The following is an 18,822-nucleotide window of genomic DNA, read 5'->3' as shown; positions in this document are numbered from 1 at the left end:
GTCCACTGGGTCGCAAAAAGTCAGATAGAACTTGGCAACTGGAAAACAACAATCCTGCCCACCTTACCAAGTCTAACTCCACTTAGGTCTAATAGACATAAAGCAGCCCCAGAACACAAAGATTCAGCTCTGTCAAGAACTTGTGACTTCTCCTAACGTACCTGGAATCGTGGGGTTCTGGGGTCCAGCTGCCTAAGCTCTACCCTGGGTGTGCCCTGCTGCTGCTGCTAAATCGCTTCAGTCGTGTCCGACTCTGGGCGACCCCATAGATGGCAGCCCACTAGGCTCCTCTGTCCCTGGGAATCTCCAGGCAAGAACACTGGAGTGGGTTGCCATTTCCTTCTCCAATGCATGAAAGTGAAAAGTGAAAGTGAAGTCGCTCAGTCGTGTCCGACTCTTAGTGACCCCATGGACTGCAGCCTACCAGGCTCCTCCGTCCCTGGGATTTTCTAGGCAAGAGTACTGGAGTGGGTGGCCAGGCGTGCCCTAATGACTTTACATAGCCCAGTTACAGTTGGCTGTGCATGGGTGTCAGCAGGTGGAGTGGCCAGGTCAGAGCAGAACAAAAAACTCAAAGAGCAGAACTCACCAAAAAAAAAAAAAGTCTAATAACTTTAACTCCATAAAAATAAAAATCTGAGTGGCAAAAGTTAAGAAGACCAATAAAAGACAAAGAAAAATATATTTTACAACCATATACATGGCAGCAGAGAGTTAATTTCCTTCACTTATAAAGCCGACTTATAACAAGAAACAGCACTCATCTGGCAGTTCAGAGAAAAAGAAACACGAATGGGCAAAAAACTCATAAGCTCTCCATTTCTCTCTCAATTCAAATAGCAAAATTCAAATCACGAGTTAACAACATTACCTATTACAGAGCCACAAATGAAAAAAACTGTGATACCCAGAAAGGAGAAAGCATAATGGCAGGAATGAAAACTATTGTAATCTTTTGGGAGGAGAATTTGACGTTATCCATCCAAATTTTAAATATTCATACACTCTGAATGTATGAACAACCTCACCATTACTAGGAATATGCCTCCTTGATACACACGCAGTTTCACCCACACATGTGTAACACTATCCCCAACCAGAGGCCCCTCCACACACGGCAGATCATCATACAGATGTGAAAGGACTGAAGCAGAACGGTTTGTGCTCATGAGCATACAGGGCTGATATCCACCAGCACAACTGCTTTCGGGAAGGTGTCAGCAAACTGCCAATGATGTGCGCCTCTGAGGAGAGGAGTGAGGCGATGCTGAGTGTCAGAAAAGGGGACAATACTCAGGCTTATTACAACTCTCTGCAATTTGCAAATATTGCATCATTTTATTTATTTATTTACTTCTTGGCTGCACTGGGTTCACTGCTGCCTGAGGGTTTTCTCTAACTGTGGTGAGCAAGGTCTGCTGTCCTATCGTGGAGCACAGGTTCTAGGGTGTGCGGGCTCCAGGACTTCTGGCACACAGACTCAGTAGCTGCAGTTTGTGGGCTCCAGAGCATGACCTCAGTAGTCGTGGCACACAGGCTTAAGTTGCCCCATGGCATGTGGAATCTTCCCAGGCCAGGGACTGAACAAATCAACAGATATTATTTGGAGGCTGAAATTATGAGCTACTTTTGTTTTCTACTTTAGCATTTTTAAGGTATTCTCTTAAGACACAAACATTTTGGAAGGTTGGCAAAACAGAGCACAAGCCCAAGTAGCCACCTCAAAAGAACAAATGAGTTCTTCCTCATTTCATGTTTCCCACGTCTAAGTACGGCTCGCAAGTCATCCTGTATTTCAGCATCTTCAAAATGAATGTCCTTAGTCTCCCTGAAGTTTTTGCCAATTCACGCTGTTTGTCTTCACCAGGAAAGAAAGGATGTTTTTTTCATCTTTCTCTTTCACATTTAGGCACTCAAACATCCAGTCCCAGATGAACTAGATGCACAAAGTCAGTCTCTTCTTTCTCCCAGAGGGTGTGCGTGCTGCTTACTGCTGCTGATGGTGAGGGTACATGCCTGAGGCAGCTGACTGTTGAGAAGGCAATGCTAACTGCTGAGCCACTGACTCACCCAACCAGGAAAATTCCCGCTAATACAAGGCTTTCCATTAAGCAAAATGATGGGTTTCGTCATTACTTAAACTGAGTTGAACTAGTTTTCTGCAATTTGCAGCCTGTAATAAGGGTCCCCAATCCCCAGGAAGCAGACTGGTGTGGTCTGTGACTTGTTAGGCATGGGGCCACACAGCAGGATGTGGGTGGCGGACAAGCAGAGCCTGCTACCCATAGCCTGCTGGCCCTTACTCCATGAAAACAGTCCCCGGTGCCAAAAGAATTGAGACAGGTGGCCTGTAGCATCCCTAAAACAATCATTTACTTCCAAAAGGATTTGAGGCAGAGAAATAACACTATTATATTTTCATTCAACAAATATTCTTTGAACACGTAATGTGTGTCCAGCCTTGCAGCAGACACTAAGGATAAAGCAGTGACCAAGTCAAAAGCCCTGCTTTCGTGTTAGTTGATACTCTAATGGAAGAAAAAGATTAAACTTGGAAGTTAAAAAGACAGGGGATGGATGTTATAGATAGCATCACATCTCTGCAGTGATATTATTACCCCAAAACATAAAACTGCAGGGTATTCACTCATGCCAAATCCTGGATATTTATACTAAAACTTCCTACAATCCTTAACAGAAACTCGTTTATTTTCCTTTTCACGTGAAAAGAAAAATAGTTGGGATTAGGCCAAAAATTACCTGAAGGTATTGGGAGCCACATAGTTTACAATACAAACATAAAACCTGACTGAAATGCTGCCATACAACTTTGCTAGTAGATGTGGAACCAAGTGAACAGTGTAAAAATGTGGAGCAATAGGAAGGAGTTTCCCAAACTTCTGCGGTAAATTTTCTAAAATCTCTAATGATTGATATTCATTTGGCTACATTTGTTGGCATTCATAATAGTCAAAATAGCAGCTCAGCCTAACACTGAAATTAAGAGCAGCTTCATTTATTCACAGGTCTTCAAGAATCCAAGACCAACTTTATGTGACTGTAAGATTAACACCCCAAGTTTGAGCAAACGCCAGGAGTTGGTGATGGACAGAGAAGCCTGGCGTGCTGCAGTCCACGGGGTTGCAAAGAGTTGGACATGACTGAGTGACTGAACTGAACTGATAATTAACATCCAGATTAATCCAGAACTGAACATTAACATCCTGGATCCACTAGCATCCAGGAAGATAAAGACTTAAAAAGAGAGTTCCTTAAGGACTGAGAACTTCCCAGTTATTTACTAACTGTATGCATCAACATTTGAGTTGCCAGATATCGTGCCTATGTTTTCTCTGGCATTTGCTTGGGAGTGAGGCTGGGTTTCTTTCACTTTTCAGGTAGATGTGACTCAAGGGGATGTCAACAAGAGAAAACTGAAAACCCAACTTGAAAATCAATTTCAGGCCACTTGAGGCAAGATTTAAAACAGGACTAAAACGGAAAAAAAAACGTCTACATAGAGAGGACAACATTATAAATGTATCTCTTGCATGGCTAAATAGTTCAAAACTAATGAAGAAAGGGAAAAGTAGATTATTACAAGGTAGAAAGAAACTTGAACTGAAATTTAGCAACAGAAACTCATGACTTTTTGAGAGAAGAAGAAGAAGAAAAAGAAGAAAAAAAAAAAAAAGAAACTCATGACTTTTTGAAAAGGGGTAATTGTTCTGCAGACTCAGATATCTTCTTATCTGTATCATCCTGTCTACCCTTAGTCATTATATGGAACAATCTTACATGCCCAGATATTTATCTCTAATACTGGTCTCCTCTAAAAGGAACCTGTATTCCTTGAAAATGAGCTGCTTACAATTCAGGGACAAGATACCTCAAGATATGCCTATGATGACTTATTGTCAAAAAAACAAAGGTGCTCTCAAGGAAAAAAGTCAATCAGCTAAAGGGTACTTAATGGCCAAACTGTGACAACACAATTGCCAATGTGAACACAATAATTACAGTTCATTAGAACCAACTGAGGCTAAAGGCATCCGAAGTTAAAAATGATTCAAGCCATACAGCCACATCACTATAGAATGTGCTTGAGAAAACATACACTCTGACTTCAATTTCACAATGAAGGGGATGGTGGCTAAAAAAAACAGGTCAAACAATCTGATTTGTGTAATTCCTTCCCCTTACTAAATCACTCAAAGTTACAGCATCAACAGTAAGAGACATTTGTTATTTACAAATAACAAAGTCTAAGATGTTAGAATTTCTTTTTTTTTTTTTAACGTAAGTCTTTATTGAATTTTTTACAATATTGTTTATGTTGTTTATGTCCTGGTTTCTTGGCCATGGGGCATATGGGATCTTTGTTCCCCGATCAGGGATCGAACCTGCACCCTCTGCATTGGAAGGCAAGGTGTTAACCACTGGACCAGCAGGGAAGTCCCTAGAATTTCTTTTTTAAGACAAAAAGTCTAGAGTTCTGAGTTAAGGACTCAAATGTACTGAAACATAGGCAGCAGCGAAGACTGTAGGAACAGGCTACAAACCAACCAAAAACTTAAAAAACAAGCTCTTTATCTCCACTAAAGAGGCTAGCCGCTTCTGTCAGGTACCATGCTGGATATCACACCACTACCTGGAGCATATTGCCTCATCAGCAGGAGCATCCTCAAACCCTGGCTCCCAACCCGTAAGTGAGACATAACACAACACAGACCCCAACACTGGGCCACACAAACAAGAGACACCAAGGGTAACAAGGACACAAACAGAAACAGCTGCCTCATCTGCTCCTGAATGATCCGCCTTACCGATGCTGGACCACAGCTACGTCTTTTTATCTAGAGTCTGTCCCCCGCCAAGCCCCTCCAATATACCCTGAACCCTGATCACAAAGCAGAGGAGGAGGGAATACTGCCTATCACTCAGCCTACTTGCCCTCAGTCTTGTAGAGTATTCACATGCCACTGCCCCAAACAGGTTTATCATCAGCCTAGACCAATTCCTGGTCGTGGATCCTGCTAGCCTGTCCTGCCGTGATGTTACCTAGGATAGGATAACTCAGTGCTCAGAAGGGAAAAAGAAAAAAGGCAGACTTTAAACATCCATCTTCCCATTTTTCCATCTACAGTACTTAGAAATATTACATATTTCTAGAAAATCCACATTTCTTGTCACTAAACACTTCAATTCACATGAGAGTTACTTTCAAAGAGAGAAAACACAACAGTGACATTAAAATGAGAATCCAAGACAAACGACCTATTAATAATGTGAAGATCACCCCTCCTGGTGACTGCTTAGGTATTTTCAACATTAATGACAACTTAAACACCTAATCTGCTTTCTCATGAGATGAATTTTAGTTGCATAAATCCACAAAGGCAAAAAGAACGGCAACAGAAACAAAAGCAGATGAGCTGCTAAGAACATTGTGAAAGGTCTAAAGCAAATGAACAAGTAGTAACTAATAAATATAAAATTTAGCTTTCTCTGCTTTTCATGTGCTAACAATCAAAACACAGCAAGCCAACCCTAGTCACAGAACACTGTGAAGATTCAGGATTTAGAAGCATGAGATAATTCTAAAGGTGGGGTAGATGGTCATAATTTACTGAACGTCTTTAAGAAGAGTCACTAGGCCCTCTAACACATCCAGGCTACTATCCTCCCCAATCCTGAGGATTTCCTTTCTGGAAAGGCTGAAACACAGAGGGTTTATCTAGTCTTGGTGACGCCAGGGATAGCTCAGAGTGGGAGTGAAAGGCCACACTTAGCAGAGTAACAGAGTAAGTGAACATCTTGAACTTCGTGTTCTCTTCCTTTACTTAACTCCCAGACTCTTTGGGTGTGGGCAAAGGGCACAGCCCAAGACTCATTAATACGGATCTTTTTTTTTTTCTATGAAACAAGTGACCTCTGCCTAAAACCCTAGAAGAAAGCTCACCAAGTAGTAAACTTTAAACTAACATATAAACTTTCAGTCAATTTTTTTAACATCTTGAATAGAAACAGTATTCATGTTCAGACTTCCCAGGTGGTGCTAGTGGTAAAGAATCCGCCTGCCAATGCAGGAGATATAAGAGACACGGGTTTGATCCCTGGGTCGGAAAGACGGCCTGGAGTAGGAATATCCCCTGGAGTGGCACCCCACTCCAGTATTCTTGCCAGGAGGATCTTTTGAACAGAGGTGCCTGGTGGGCTACCATCGATATGGCTAAAGAGAGTAGGATTTGACTGAGAGTCTGAATACAGCATGTATGTTCCGGCATCTGAGGAAGCCTTGAGATAAGAGACTAAAAAATATAAGATTAAAAAAAAAAACTGAAACTTTCACAGGAATTAGGAAAAATTGCAGGGAGCAAAGGAAAACTTTAAAAAAAAGTTATTAGGTTGGTGAAAAAGTAACTGCAGTTTTTCACTGTTGAACTTTGCCATTTGATACTGGAATACATTCTTAAATAAAAATGGTTATGTTATACATCATCTTAATGTGCATTTCTCAATTTATGTTTTTTGGCTAATGACTTATTACTTGCTGTTTATTTTATATTTATTTTAGACTATGGAAATGATGTTAGACAAAAAGCAAATTCGAGCTATTTTCTTACTCGAGTTCAAAACAGGTCATAAAGCAGTGGTGACAACTCGAAACATCAACAACCCATCTGGCCCAGGAACTGCTAATGAATGTACAGTGCAATGGTGGTTCAAGAAATTCTACAAAAGAGATAAGAGTCTTGAAGATGAGGATTGCAGTGGCTAGCCATGAGAAGTTGATAACCAACTGCGAGCCATTACTGAAGCTGATCCTCTTAAAACTACAGAATAAGTAGCCAGAGCACTCAACGTCTACCACTCTATAGTCATTAGGCATTTGAAGCAAAATGGAAAGATAAAAAAGCTCCATAAGTGGGTGCCTCATAAGCTGACCTCGAATCAAAAAAATGGTTGATTTGAAGTGTTTGTCTTCTCTTACTGTACACAGCAACAACAAACAATTTTGCAACCTGACTGTGACATGTGACAAAAAGTGGATTTTATACAACTGGTGAAGACCAGCTCAGTTGGTGGACCGAGGAGCAGCTTCAAAGCACTTCCCAAAGCCAAACTTACACCAGAAAAAGGTCATGGTCACTGTTTACCAATCTGCTGCCAGTATGATCCACTACAGCTTTCTGAATTCTGGCGAAACCATGACATTTGAGAAGTATACTCAGCAAATCGGTGAGATACGCTGAAAACTGCTATACCTGCAGCCCACAGTGGTCAACAGAAAGGGCCCAATTTTCTCCACGACAATACCCAACTGCATGTCGCACAATCAACGCTTCAAAAGTTGAATGAATTGGGCTACAAAGTTTTGCCCCTTGCGCCATATTCACCCGACCTCATGCCAACCAACTACCATTCTTCATGCATCTCGACAGTTTTTTTGTAGGGAAAACACTTCCACGACCAGGAGGAGGCAGAAAATGCTTTCCAAGAGTTCATTAATTCCTGAAGCATGGATTTTTATGCCACAGGAATAAACAAATTTATTTCTCATTGACAAAAATGTGCTGATTGTAATGGTTTCTACTTTGATTAAAAAAGACGTACTTAAGCCTAGTTATAATGATTTAAAATTCATGGTCTGAAACCTCAACTACATCTGCACCAACCTAATACTGTTATCAGAGAAATGATACACAATATTGTAGCCAAGAAACAAAATGTTCTAAAATAGGAACATTTAGAGCTCTCAGTTTAAAATGATTAATCAAATCTAAAATAGAAGAGCATAAAAGATCATGATGGAAGAACTCTCTCCGAAAGGGGAAAAAAAAAAGGCCAAGAAATGAAATAAATAAATAAATAAAGGATAATCCTGGATATACAGCATTCTGCTTACAGGAGAGTTTCATAAATAAACCACTGGAAAAAAGTAGAGAAAAAATACTATACAAACATTTTCCAGAAGATGACAATGCATTTCTAGACACAAAAGCTTCAATGAGTGTCCAGCAAGATGAACTTTAAAAGATCCTCAGTAAGGTTTAAATTGAAATTGCAGACTCAAAAAAAAAAAAGAAAGAAAGAAATTGCAGACTCTACAGACAAAAAATAGAACTTAAAACTTCCGGGGCGGGTGGGGGGTGGGTGTGGGGGGTGGTGGGGAGTGGAATCACATAAAGGATAAGCAAAGCATAAGGGCATTTTAATCAACAATACTGGAAGCTGGAAGGCAATGGATCAGTATCTTCAAAATGCTGAGAGAAAATTATTTTCAAGCCAGAATTCCATACCAAATTATTAATCAAATAGATAAAATAAGGACATTTACACACATGCTCAAAGACTTAAGATTTACCTTCCACGTACTCGACTCTGTTTCCAGAACCTAGTGAAGAAGGTATTCCACCATAATGAGAGAGGAACTAGGGAGCCAATAATGAACAAAGGGAAAGAAACTGCCCAGGATGAAGGTGAAGGAAGGTCACAGGAAGATAACTGTGCCACAGGCCTAGAAAAGAAACCAGTCCAGATTGAAGGACAGTGGAAACGGACAGAAACTGACATTATCTTAAGAGACTCTGGTAAACTCAGTAAGTGCACTTACAGGAGGCAAAAGTCTTCCATGGCAGGAAGTCAAAGATTACACCTAAATCAATAGCAATGTTATTGTATCTCAAATATAAAAAAGGCAGCTAAAAAAAGGTGAAACAGTTGTCTCAAGTTAATGGAAAGGGAGTGGGTTTTTGACTCTTAGGTTTAAAGTGCTATTTGGATTTTCAATTTATGTATATGCATTATTTTGATAAATGTGAACATGTAGGCAATAATTTTAATTATTCTTAAATATATTTTTTAAAAATCCTTAAATGAACAACATTTACCTGATTTTAATAGTTCTTTGCTTTCAAAATGGAGGGAGAAACTTAGTATATCTTTAGGAATCAAAAATCATAAAGTATGATTCTGATAATATGCTTTTAAAAATTCATAGAACCTAATGCTTCAGACTTTGAAGTCAAAAGAATCGCATTTAAATCCTGGCTCAATCACTTATAAATCACCTTGGGCAAGTTACTTAGCTTTTCCAAGCCTTAGATTCTTCATCTATAAAGTGAGAATACTAATACCTACTTGGATAAGATGTTTGGAAAACTGGGTCAAATAGCTTGTGCTTGCATAGTGCATGACAGTTACTAAAACCAACAAATGGTAGCTACTCCCACAGCAATTATTACTACTATTTTTGCTATTATTTCCTCACCATCCACCTAAAACTTGCCCAAAACATTCTAGAAGACAGAAGCACATCAGGCTGCTTCTCAAATGGCTTAGAAGACCTACTAAGATGCCCCTGGCTGTCAAAATTTGAACACATAGTAGAAGGGAGAAAAAAAACATAAACCAAAAAACCCTTCCCAGAATACCTAACTAAATTAGTCTCTGAAGAAACAGTAATAGCTTTCTGACGTGCCAGGCTCCCCGTGGATTCTCCAGGAAAGAATACTGGCGGGGCTTACCATTCTCTTCTATAGGGGGTCTTCCCCACCAAGGGCTCAAACCCAGGACTCCTGCACAGCAAGCAGATTCTTTACCTTCTGAGCCACCAGGGAAGCTATTATTTATACCCTGGAGCAGGATCTAATGCATAAACTAAAACTCATTGGTTCTACAGGGCACAGTACCAGCAAACTAGCTGCAAAATAGCCACGTTACTCACCTACCAATAAAACCTACAAAAAGTCTTAAAAATACAAATCATATTCAACACTTCATTTTTTGGGGGTGCACCTCTTGGCTTATGGGATCTTAGTTCCCCACCTAGAGATCAAACCCAGAACACACACCCTGCCCTCCCCCAACCTTGGGGTAGTGAGAGCACCCAGCCCTAACCACTGGACTGCCAGGGAATTCCTCAAGTCACTTTGAATATGAACTCAAATCACTTTAAAAATCACTGAATCCTAAAGGGGACCAATTTAAAAGATGGAAAGAATATTGCCTTTGGAATCTGACAGTTCTGAACTAAAAGTCCACTTTGCCTGGCTCATTTAGTTAGCACTGTCTACCTTTCCAAGGAATATGACTACCTCAAGAGTGGTATCTGGAGACTTCCCTCGCAGTCCAGTGGTTAAGACTCCAAGCTCTCACTGCCAAGAGCAGTTCAATCCCTGGCTAGGGAACTAAGATCCCACAGTCGTACAGCTGGGCAAAATAAAAAGTGATATCTGTTCTTCCTGTACCTACACATTTCACAAATTCACTCCCTGAGATTATCAGGAAATTTACTTACTAGGCGCTTCCCTGGTGGCTCAGACGGTAAAGAGTCTGCCTGCAATGCAGGAGACCCTGGGTGGGGAAGATCCCCTGGAGAAGGGAATGGCAACACACTCCAGTATTCTTGCCTGGAAAATCCCATGGACAGAGGAGACAATCCATGGGATCCCATAGAGTTGGACACAACTGAGTGATTAACACTTTCACTTTCAGAGGAACTACTATTTTAGCAGTAAAATTACTTCCTTATCAAAAGGGAGGAAAACTTTGTTCTTCAAGGACTCCAACACAGGGGACAAGGATTGGGTAATCTATTATCATTCAGAGGTCAGTTCATATTTGGTGTTGGCCATTTCACACAGCAATCAATTTTTAATAGCAGACCCAATACAAGCACTCATCAAAGGACAGACAGACTAAAACAAAGAGGCAAGAAAGTTCAACACTCTGTACTCAGGATCAAATTCAGAAGCAAATATACAGCCAATAAAATATGACTGATTCAACTAGCCCACTCTTTGTAACTTTTTAAAGAATATTTATTTATTTGGCTGTGCCAATCTTAGCTGTGGCATGCAGGATCTTCCATCTTCATTTTTATTGCAGCATGCAGGATTTTTAGTTGCAGCATGTGGATCTAATCTAGTTCCTTGACCAGGCACTGAACCCCAACCCCTTGCATTGGGAGTGCAGAGTCTTAGCCACTGGACCACCAGGGAAGTCCTTTTGTAACGTTTTACTCAGCTGTTTTTGGTAGTTACTGACACTAATAAAGTAATTCTTTAATTTCTTTAGACATTCAGTAAGAAAGAAAAAAGAGGACAGGAGAAAGAACCCAAATATTAATGTAGGATAGCAACCTGATAAGTATAGCAAACCTTCTAGAGTGAATCAACAAAAACCTCTATTTTCCCAAGAAGTAATATGACTACCTCAAGAAGGGTATCTGTTCTTTCTACACCACTGACCTACACATTTCAGAAATTCAGTCCCTGAGATTATCAGGTTATTTACTTACAGAATATGCTAACACCATTAAAAACATGCTAGTAAAGAAATGGTATTAGATTCTGAGTTCTTTTCTGCAACCTCCTTCAGTAAGCATTTACTGACCACCTATATTATGCCAGACACTCTCAAGTGCCAGGATAATCCTGCAACATATGTTTGATTCCTGCTCTCAGAGATTTGGGGGGGGGGGAGTGGGGGGAAGGACCGGGGCATTAGTTAAGTCATCACTACCACACAAGAGTAAACACTAATCACAAGGGAAGACCAGACAAGCACCAGCCCAGCTCTCTCCCCAACAACCACCTTCTATCAATAACCATCAGACCAGTCCAACCCAGCCCAGGGTTAAGAACTTCCTGGGCCCAGGGGCCAAGCTGAGCACAAGAGGACCAGCTGAACGAGCAGTCTTGCTGCACATGGACATAAACACATCTATTGTACTTTGGTCATTATTTGTCAGACAAACATTAAGGGTCGTAAACAAACAGGCAGTTAACAGGTAATTAGCTCCGGGCCCTAATTCCCCCTCCCTTCGTGACTGAGACAAGTCACTTCCTGCACCAGAACTGGTCTCCTCCAAGTCCGTCAAGACCCAGGAACTTCCTTTCCTTTCGACAAAAGCGCTGCTCCGCCTGGCAGTGGCTCTACCCGGTCCCATTCAGAAAAGACATTTAAAAAAACGAAAGCTTCTCAGGAGTCACAGTCAACAGTCAATTCCAGCATGGTTTAGAATTAATCATGTTCCCCTAGATGTTTTGATACTGTGACCGGCTCATCTCATTCCTTTCCCCGCTCACCCTGGAAACCTGGAATTTTACTATTCGGTCATTTATAAACACTTTCCTGTGTTAAGTCACTCTACTTTTGAGTTAAAAGAACAAAAAACACTACTCCGATGCGAAATGAAAACCCCTGATCCTTGAGATTCCTAATGTACTTATCAGGCGAGACAACCAAATGTCAAAAAAAGACAAACTACAACTAGGAGCACTTAAAACTTAAGACACTGCAAAACCGAGAGTAGGTGAAAGAAACCCAGCGGAGAAGGGCCCCACACGCGAGCGCAAAGCTTCAATGCCATTCCAGACTCCTTCTTAAGGAGGATGAGACCTCCGGGTGGGAGGAGAACCAGAGAGTCCAAATCCCCTGGGCCGGCGGGACAGCAGGGGCGGAGTTCTGCGCCCAGACTGCAGACGGGCAGCGGGTCGGCGGGAGCACCTCCAGGAAGCCGGGCAGCAGCAGGAGCTCTCCAGCTGGCCGGGCGGCTCCAGGGGCGGCTCCAGAGAGGGAGGGAAGGAGCCGCTGGGGGGTCAGTCCGGATGGGGCACGGGCGGGGAGCTCCAAGGGAGGCTCCAGAAGGAGAGAAAAAAGGGACGAAGGGAGGGGGGTTTCCTCTGGAGAAGCCACGGGCGGACGGCTACAGGAGAGGCTCCGAGGGATCGCAGGGGCGGAGCGCGACGGTCCGCAAGGGGGATCCGCTTGGCGGAGGCGAGGGCGGCGGCTCTCGGACAAGCTTGGGAGGGACCGGGGGAAGGAGGGAAGCAAAGAAGGAGGGGGAAACGGAGGAGAAAGGAGGGGGAGGGGAAGGGCTCGGGCGGGGCTGGGAGGCGCTGATGGGCCTCTCCAAAGGAGGCTCCGGAGGGACCGCCGCCGGGGTGGGGAACGGGGGGCGCGGGCCTGGGGTCTCCTCGGATGGGCGCGGGGTGGGTGGGCCCGGCCTGAGGAGGTCTGGGTCGGCGAAATCGGGCAGGAATATTCACCTGCAAAGCCTCCGGCCACCACCGCGCACAGAAACACGTCCGAAGCGAAAGGACACCGCCGGGTTCCGCGGCTCCGGCGGCCTCTCGCTGGCGTCCTGGCCGCCGTCAGACGTCACGCCTCCCCGGCGCGCATGCGCATGGCACGCGAGGCAGGCCGGAGGTGCGGCGGGGCTCGAAAGAGCCTGACTAATGGGGGGCCGGCTGGGCGGGAGCATCAGGCTTCAGTTTCATCTGAAAAGGAACAGTAGACTCCCCTGATATTGCTTGTAAATACCACTTTCCCGGAAAAGGAGCTGGGCAGGGCTCTTGAAAGATACCGATGACTCTAGAACTGGGGCAGGGAAAGAACGACTGAGTCTGCAGCATCCCGTAGCGCCTGCAGTCGGGAAAGCTCAAAAATACGTGTAGGTTTGTCAAGGGACAAAGGACTCAACCTGCCAGAGCTCCCAGTGCCCAAACCTGGCACAGTTACAATTTAGAATATAAAGTAAGTATACTAGAGTCTATTCTGCTGTAAATAAATAAATGTATTATTTGGGAAGGGAGCTAAGTCTTCCTTATAGAAGAATTCTAATGAATCACACTCCATCCAGAGGATTTATTAGTCGCCACTCACCCACCCCTGAGCATGAGCTGTGCATAGTCATTTCCTCCCAGGGTACGTGTTGGCAAAAAGGAAAATTACTTCACCGTGAAGAAACCTGTCAAACACTACTCAACCACATGATCAAGGTTAACATAAACAGCAATGTCTTTTTTATAGTATTTACCCTTGATATGACAAAATGACAAGGTCACTTTTCCTACAGTCTTACCGCAAAAAGCATAACCCTAGTCTAACTATGAGAAGAACATCAGACAAATCTCACTTGAGGGATATTCCACAAAATGCTTCTCCAGTATTCCTCAAAACTCAAGTAGTGAAAAACAAAGAAAGACTGAGAAACTCACATGCAATGTAGTGTCCTGGATGGGATCCTGTAACAGAAAAGAAAAAAAAAAAAGATGTCAGTGAAAGAATTCATAAATTCCAAATTCTTATTTTAGTTAATAGTAATTATTAGCCATTTTTAGTTCTGACAATTGTAGCACGGTTATGTAAGATGCTAACATTAGGGGAAACTGAGTGACAGACATACTCTTTCAGTATCTTGGAGGATGCTGACTCTCTCAGTAGAGCTACAGGTATAACTCTGACTACCTTCAGTGTTAGATATCTTTCAGAGCTTGGATTAGGAAGGTTCAAAAATACACTGAAAGATAACTCTGTGAAAGTGCTGTACTCAGTATGCCAGCATTTATGGAAAACTCAGCAGTGGCCACAGGACTGGAAAAGGTCAGTTTTCATTCCAATCCTAAAGAAAGGCAATGCCAAAGGATGCTCAAACTACTGCACAATTTCACTCATCTCACACTCTAGTAAAGTAATGCTCAAAATTCTCCAAGCCAGGCTTCAGCAATACGTGAACCGTGAACTTCCAAATGTTCAAGCTAGTTTTTAAAAAGGCAGAGGAACCAGAAATCAAATTGCCAACATTCACTGGATCATCAAAAAAGCAAGAGAGTTCCAGAAAAACATCTATTTCTGCCTTATTGACTATGCCAAAGCCTTTGACTGTGTGGATCACAATAGAAAATTCTGAAAGAGACGGGCATACCAGACCACCTGACCTGCCTCTTGAGAAACCTGTATGCAGGTCAGGAAGCAACAGTTAGAACTGGACATGGAAGGATAGACTGGTTCCAAATAGGAAAAAGAGTACATCAAGGCTGTATATTGTCACCCTGCTTATTTAACTTATATGCAGAGTACATCATGAGAAACACTGGGCTGGAAGAAGCACAAGCCGGAATCAAGATTGCTGGGAGAAATATCACTAACCTCAGATATGCAGATGACACCACCCTTATGGCAGAAAGTGAAGAGGAACTAAAAAGCCTCTTGATGAAAGTGAAAGAGGAGAGTGAAAAAGTTGGCTTAAAGCTCAACATTCGAAAAAAAAAAAAAAGCTCAACATTCAGAAAACTGAGATCATGGCATCCGGTCCCATGACTTCATGGCAGATAGATGTGGAAACAGTGGTTGACTTTATTTTTCTGGGCTCCAAAATCACTGCAGATGGTGATTGCAACAATGAAATTAAAAGATACTTACTCCTTGGAAGAAAAGTCATTACCAACCTAGACAGCATTTTAAAAAGCAGAGACATAACTTTGCCAACAAAGGTCTGTCTAGTCAAGGTTATGGTTTTTCCGGTGGTCATGTATGGATGTGAGAGTTGGACTATAAAGAAAGCTGAGCACCGAAGAACTGATGCTTTTGAACTGTGGTATTGGAGAAGACTCTTGAGAGTCCCTTGGACTGCAAGGAGATCCAACCAGTCCATCCTAAAGGAGATCAGTCCTGGGTGTTCATTGGAAGGAGTGATGTTGAAGCTGAAACTCCAATACTTTGGCCACCTGATGGGAAGAGGTGACTCGTTGGAAAAGACCCTGATGCTGGGAAAGATTGAGGGCAGGAGGAAAAGGGGATGACGGAGGATGAGATGGTTGGATGGCATCATCGACTCGATGGACATGTGTTTGGGTGGACTCTGGGAGTTGGTGATGGACAGGGAGGCTTGGCGTGCTGCGATTCATGGGGTCACAGAGAGTCGGACACGACTGAGCGACTGAACTGAACTGAAAAATACACTGGCATATCATCTTTGTGTGACAGGACTCCAGATGACTTATTTCTTCCTCCTACTTTTCTGTACTTTTGAAATTTTCTTTAATGAATCAGTGAAACAACTTAAAAACCACTTTAACAAATTAACAAGAAAAAGTAGTACTTGAGTCCAGTTGTAGGTAGATAGATGTCTGGGAACTGGAGCAGGTACACCTGTTAGTAAGTTTTCTGCTTTAGTAAAATTGGCTTTCTGTCCAAGCTTGCTGACAAGAAAAGTTCAGTAGGGAGAAAGCTAACCTTGGGTAAGTCACACATTTCCCAATACTGAATATGTGGCCAATACTGAAAGGTGTGCTTCAGACAACCACACTGGAACTGTTTCCATCAGTTGCCTGGCTCCTTGGCTCCATTCATTGTGTGGTACTCAACTCAAGCAAACCACACTATGACCTGATTAGCCCTACTTCCCAATTACTAGTACTGCTTTATATTGAAAAACTGCAAGTGGTAAGTTCTTGTGGTTAAAAAAGAATATCTAGATAAGACATGGGACTTGCCTGGTGGTCCAGTGGTTAAGAATCCACCTGCCAATGCGAGGGACACGGGTTTGATCACTCGTCTGAGAAGATTATATATGCTGCAGGGCAATGAAGCCCATGCACCACAACTGCAGAGCCTGCGCTCTAGAGCCAGAGGGCAGCAGCTCCTGAGACCCGAGTGCCTAGAGCCGGTCCTCCTCAACATGCGAAGCCACCAGAACGAGAAACCCACACACCACAAAGAAGAGTGGCCCCTAATCGCTGAAACTAGAGGCCAGCAACGAAAACCCAGCACAGCCAAAAATAAATTTTTAAAAATTTAAAAATAGGACATGAAGTAAAATGTCATCTCCCTGCCACACCCCACATAATCTGGAATGAGAATCTTCCAAGCAACAGGTGGTAATAGACATATAGACATTCTTTTATTTCCCACTTCCTTTACCTGTTCTAAATGAATCAGAACTGCTCCTGTTCTATTTATGTATTACTGCCCCACCCCCTCCCCTGGCAATCTGTAGTATCTGTCTATCTCTCTAAAGCAGAGGTACCACTTGGGGTAGAGCAGTAGAACTTCACCAGCTTCACAGTTTTCATCAGTACCCCAAATCCCTCCCAACAGACATACAATTCTAGTGAGAACAGACTCTGGGGCAAGTCAAAGCAAAGTCCAACCCAGATCAGGAAGCTCTTCCACCAAACCTGATACACTTTTGCTCCTACTATGAGGAAGTGCTGAAACTGCCTCTATTGGTAGGAAACAAGTTTTTGTACACTTAAATTTGACTTTATTTTGCCCTCAATGTCTACTGAGAAGTCTTGGCTTTCTTCAGTTGAGTTCATTTCTTCTGAGGAGATCAGTTGGGTTTTTGTTCACTGTATATATGAAATTACCATCATACAAGAATGGGGAAGACAGATGAGGTCCAGCTGTGGCACAGGCAGCCTTGAAGTTACTATTCCTGTTTCCAGGTTCATTTCTCATCACGTTTCCCCTCTGCCCCCATCACACCTGCTCTGGGTTGCAGCTTTTTCTGCCTATTTGAATTATCCACTTGAAAATGAGTCCCTTCCCTCCCCAACTGCATGCACCAGGGCCTCTACTGCTGCTTCAGTTTTCTCTGATGTCTATTATTTTTTAAACATTTATCATCTATTTCATAAAAGTCTAAGGAGAAATGGAAAAGTATGTTCTTGATCTGCCATCTTGAATCAGAAGCCTCCAACCCCAATTGCTTTATTTCATGATCAGTTATCTCAAATTTTCAGTTAACTGAGCGTCCTTTAACTTATTTTCTAGAACTATTCGGGACTTTTAAAAAGACCTTCTTGGGGGACTTCCCTGGTGGTCCAGTGGTTAAGAATCCACCTGCCAATGCAGGGACACCGGTTTGATCCCTGTTCAGCGAAGATTCCACGTGCCGTGAGGCAACTAAACCCATGAGCTTGCCTGTGTCAGCACACTAAAGCCCTCAAGCCTCAACAGTGGAACACAGAACAAGGAGAAGCTCGTGCAATACACACTGCAACTAGAGAGTAGCCCCCACTTGCCCCAACCAGGAAAAATCCACATTCAGGACCAAAGACCCAGTGCAGCCAGAAAAACTTTTGGGAACTTCCCTGGTGGTCCAGTGGCTAAGACTCTGAACTTCCAAAGCACGGGCCCTGAGTTTGATTCCTGGTCAGAGAACTAGACCCCACATGCCACAACTAAGACCCAGTGCAGTCAAATAAATAAATATTGAAAAATAATTCTTAAAATACCTTTTCTTTTACCTTAACAGGGTCTTGGAAGGGAAGAGACATAGATCTCTGAGTTCACCCCAATGTGCAAAACCAGAACAGAGTTATACACTCTCCAAAACGTTGCCTCCAGCTAGATAGTGAACAGAAAACAGTATTTTCCTACTAAACCCTCAATTTATATATAGTTGACAAGAAAAAACATTGACTCCAATTAAAAAAACAGGCAAAGGGTATATGAATAAATCTTTCCTATAAAAAATATAACAAATATTTTTAAATGACTCTTGGCTGGAATCTGACAAGTGCAAATTAAAACAAATGAAATATTGATTTTCAGTGATCAATTTTAAAAAGATTTTTAGTGAAATACTCAATAGAAGTGATAGGGACAGAGTAAAGGGACAAAGCAGGTGATTAAGTAGTTAATCCCACTTGGAGATTAAAGCAGAAAAAAGTATGAGACACCCCTGTAGGTTAATGATTACTCAAGAAAGCAGGTATACTTAGGCACAAAACCAAGCAGCCTGGCTTAGCAATAAAACCATACATCAGAAGCATGAGACATGACCCAAAACAATAAAACAATGGTAGCAAGATCCATATCCTTCTCACTGAGCTCAGTGTTGATGACCCCTAGCACACGCTCTCTGCACACATAAAAAATAATTCACGGGAAGGTGACATTTCAAAGTGAAAGACCCTCATTGTACTGAGACCTGAAATTATTTTTTCATAGTGCGATGACAGTCCTGGCTTGACCATGTATGGAAAATAAAACTCTCCTGCCCAACCCGGAAGAGGAACTGAT

The 18,822-nt window shown here is 42.5% G+C and overlaps 1 protein-coding gene across 2 annotated transcripts in view; it reads right to left on the bottom strand.

The window, feature by feature from the left end:
• Positions 1 to 13,183, bottom strand: part of PLEKHB2 (pleckstrin homology domain containing B2) — a 59,128-nt gene extending 45,945 nt beyond the window's left edge. For both annotated transcript variants that reach the window (XM_043894342.1, XM_043894343.1), the window contains exon 1: positions 13,059 to 13,183. The gene's annotated coding sequence lies outside the window, so the exon portion shown is untranslated. The remainder of the gene's footprint in view (positions 1 to 13,058) is intronic.
• Positions 13,184 to 18,822: the final 5,639 nt, after the last annotated feature.

The sequence above is a fragment of the Cervus elaphus genome, chromosome 33, assembly GCF_910594005.1.
Source record: "Cervus elaphus chromosome 33, mCerEla1.1, whole genome shotgun sequence".
Classification (NCBI taxonomy): domain Eukaryota; kingdom Metazoa; phylum Chordata; class Mammalia; order Artiodactyla; family Cervidae; genus Cervus; species Cervus elaphus.
Note: the sequence above shows the minus strand (reverse complement) of the source record. Positions and strands in the feature narration are given on the sequence as shown.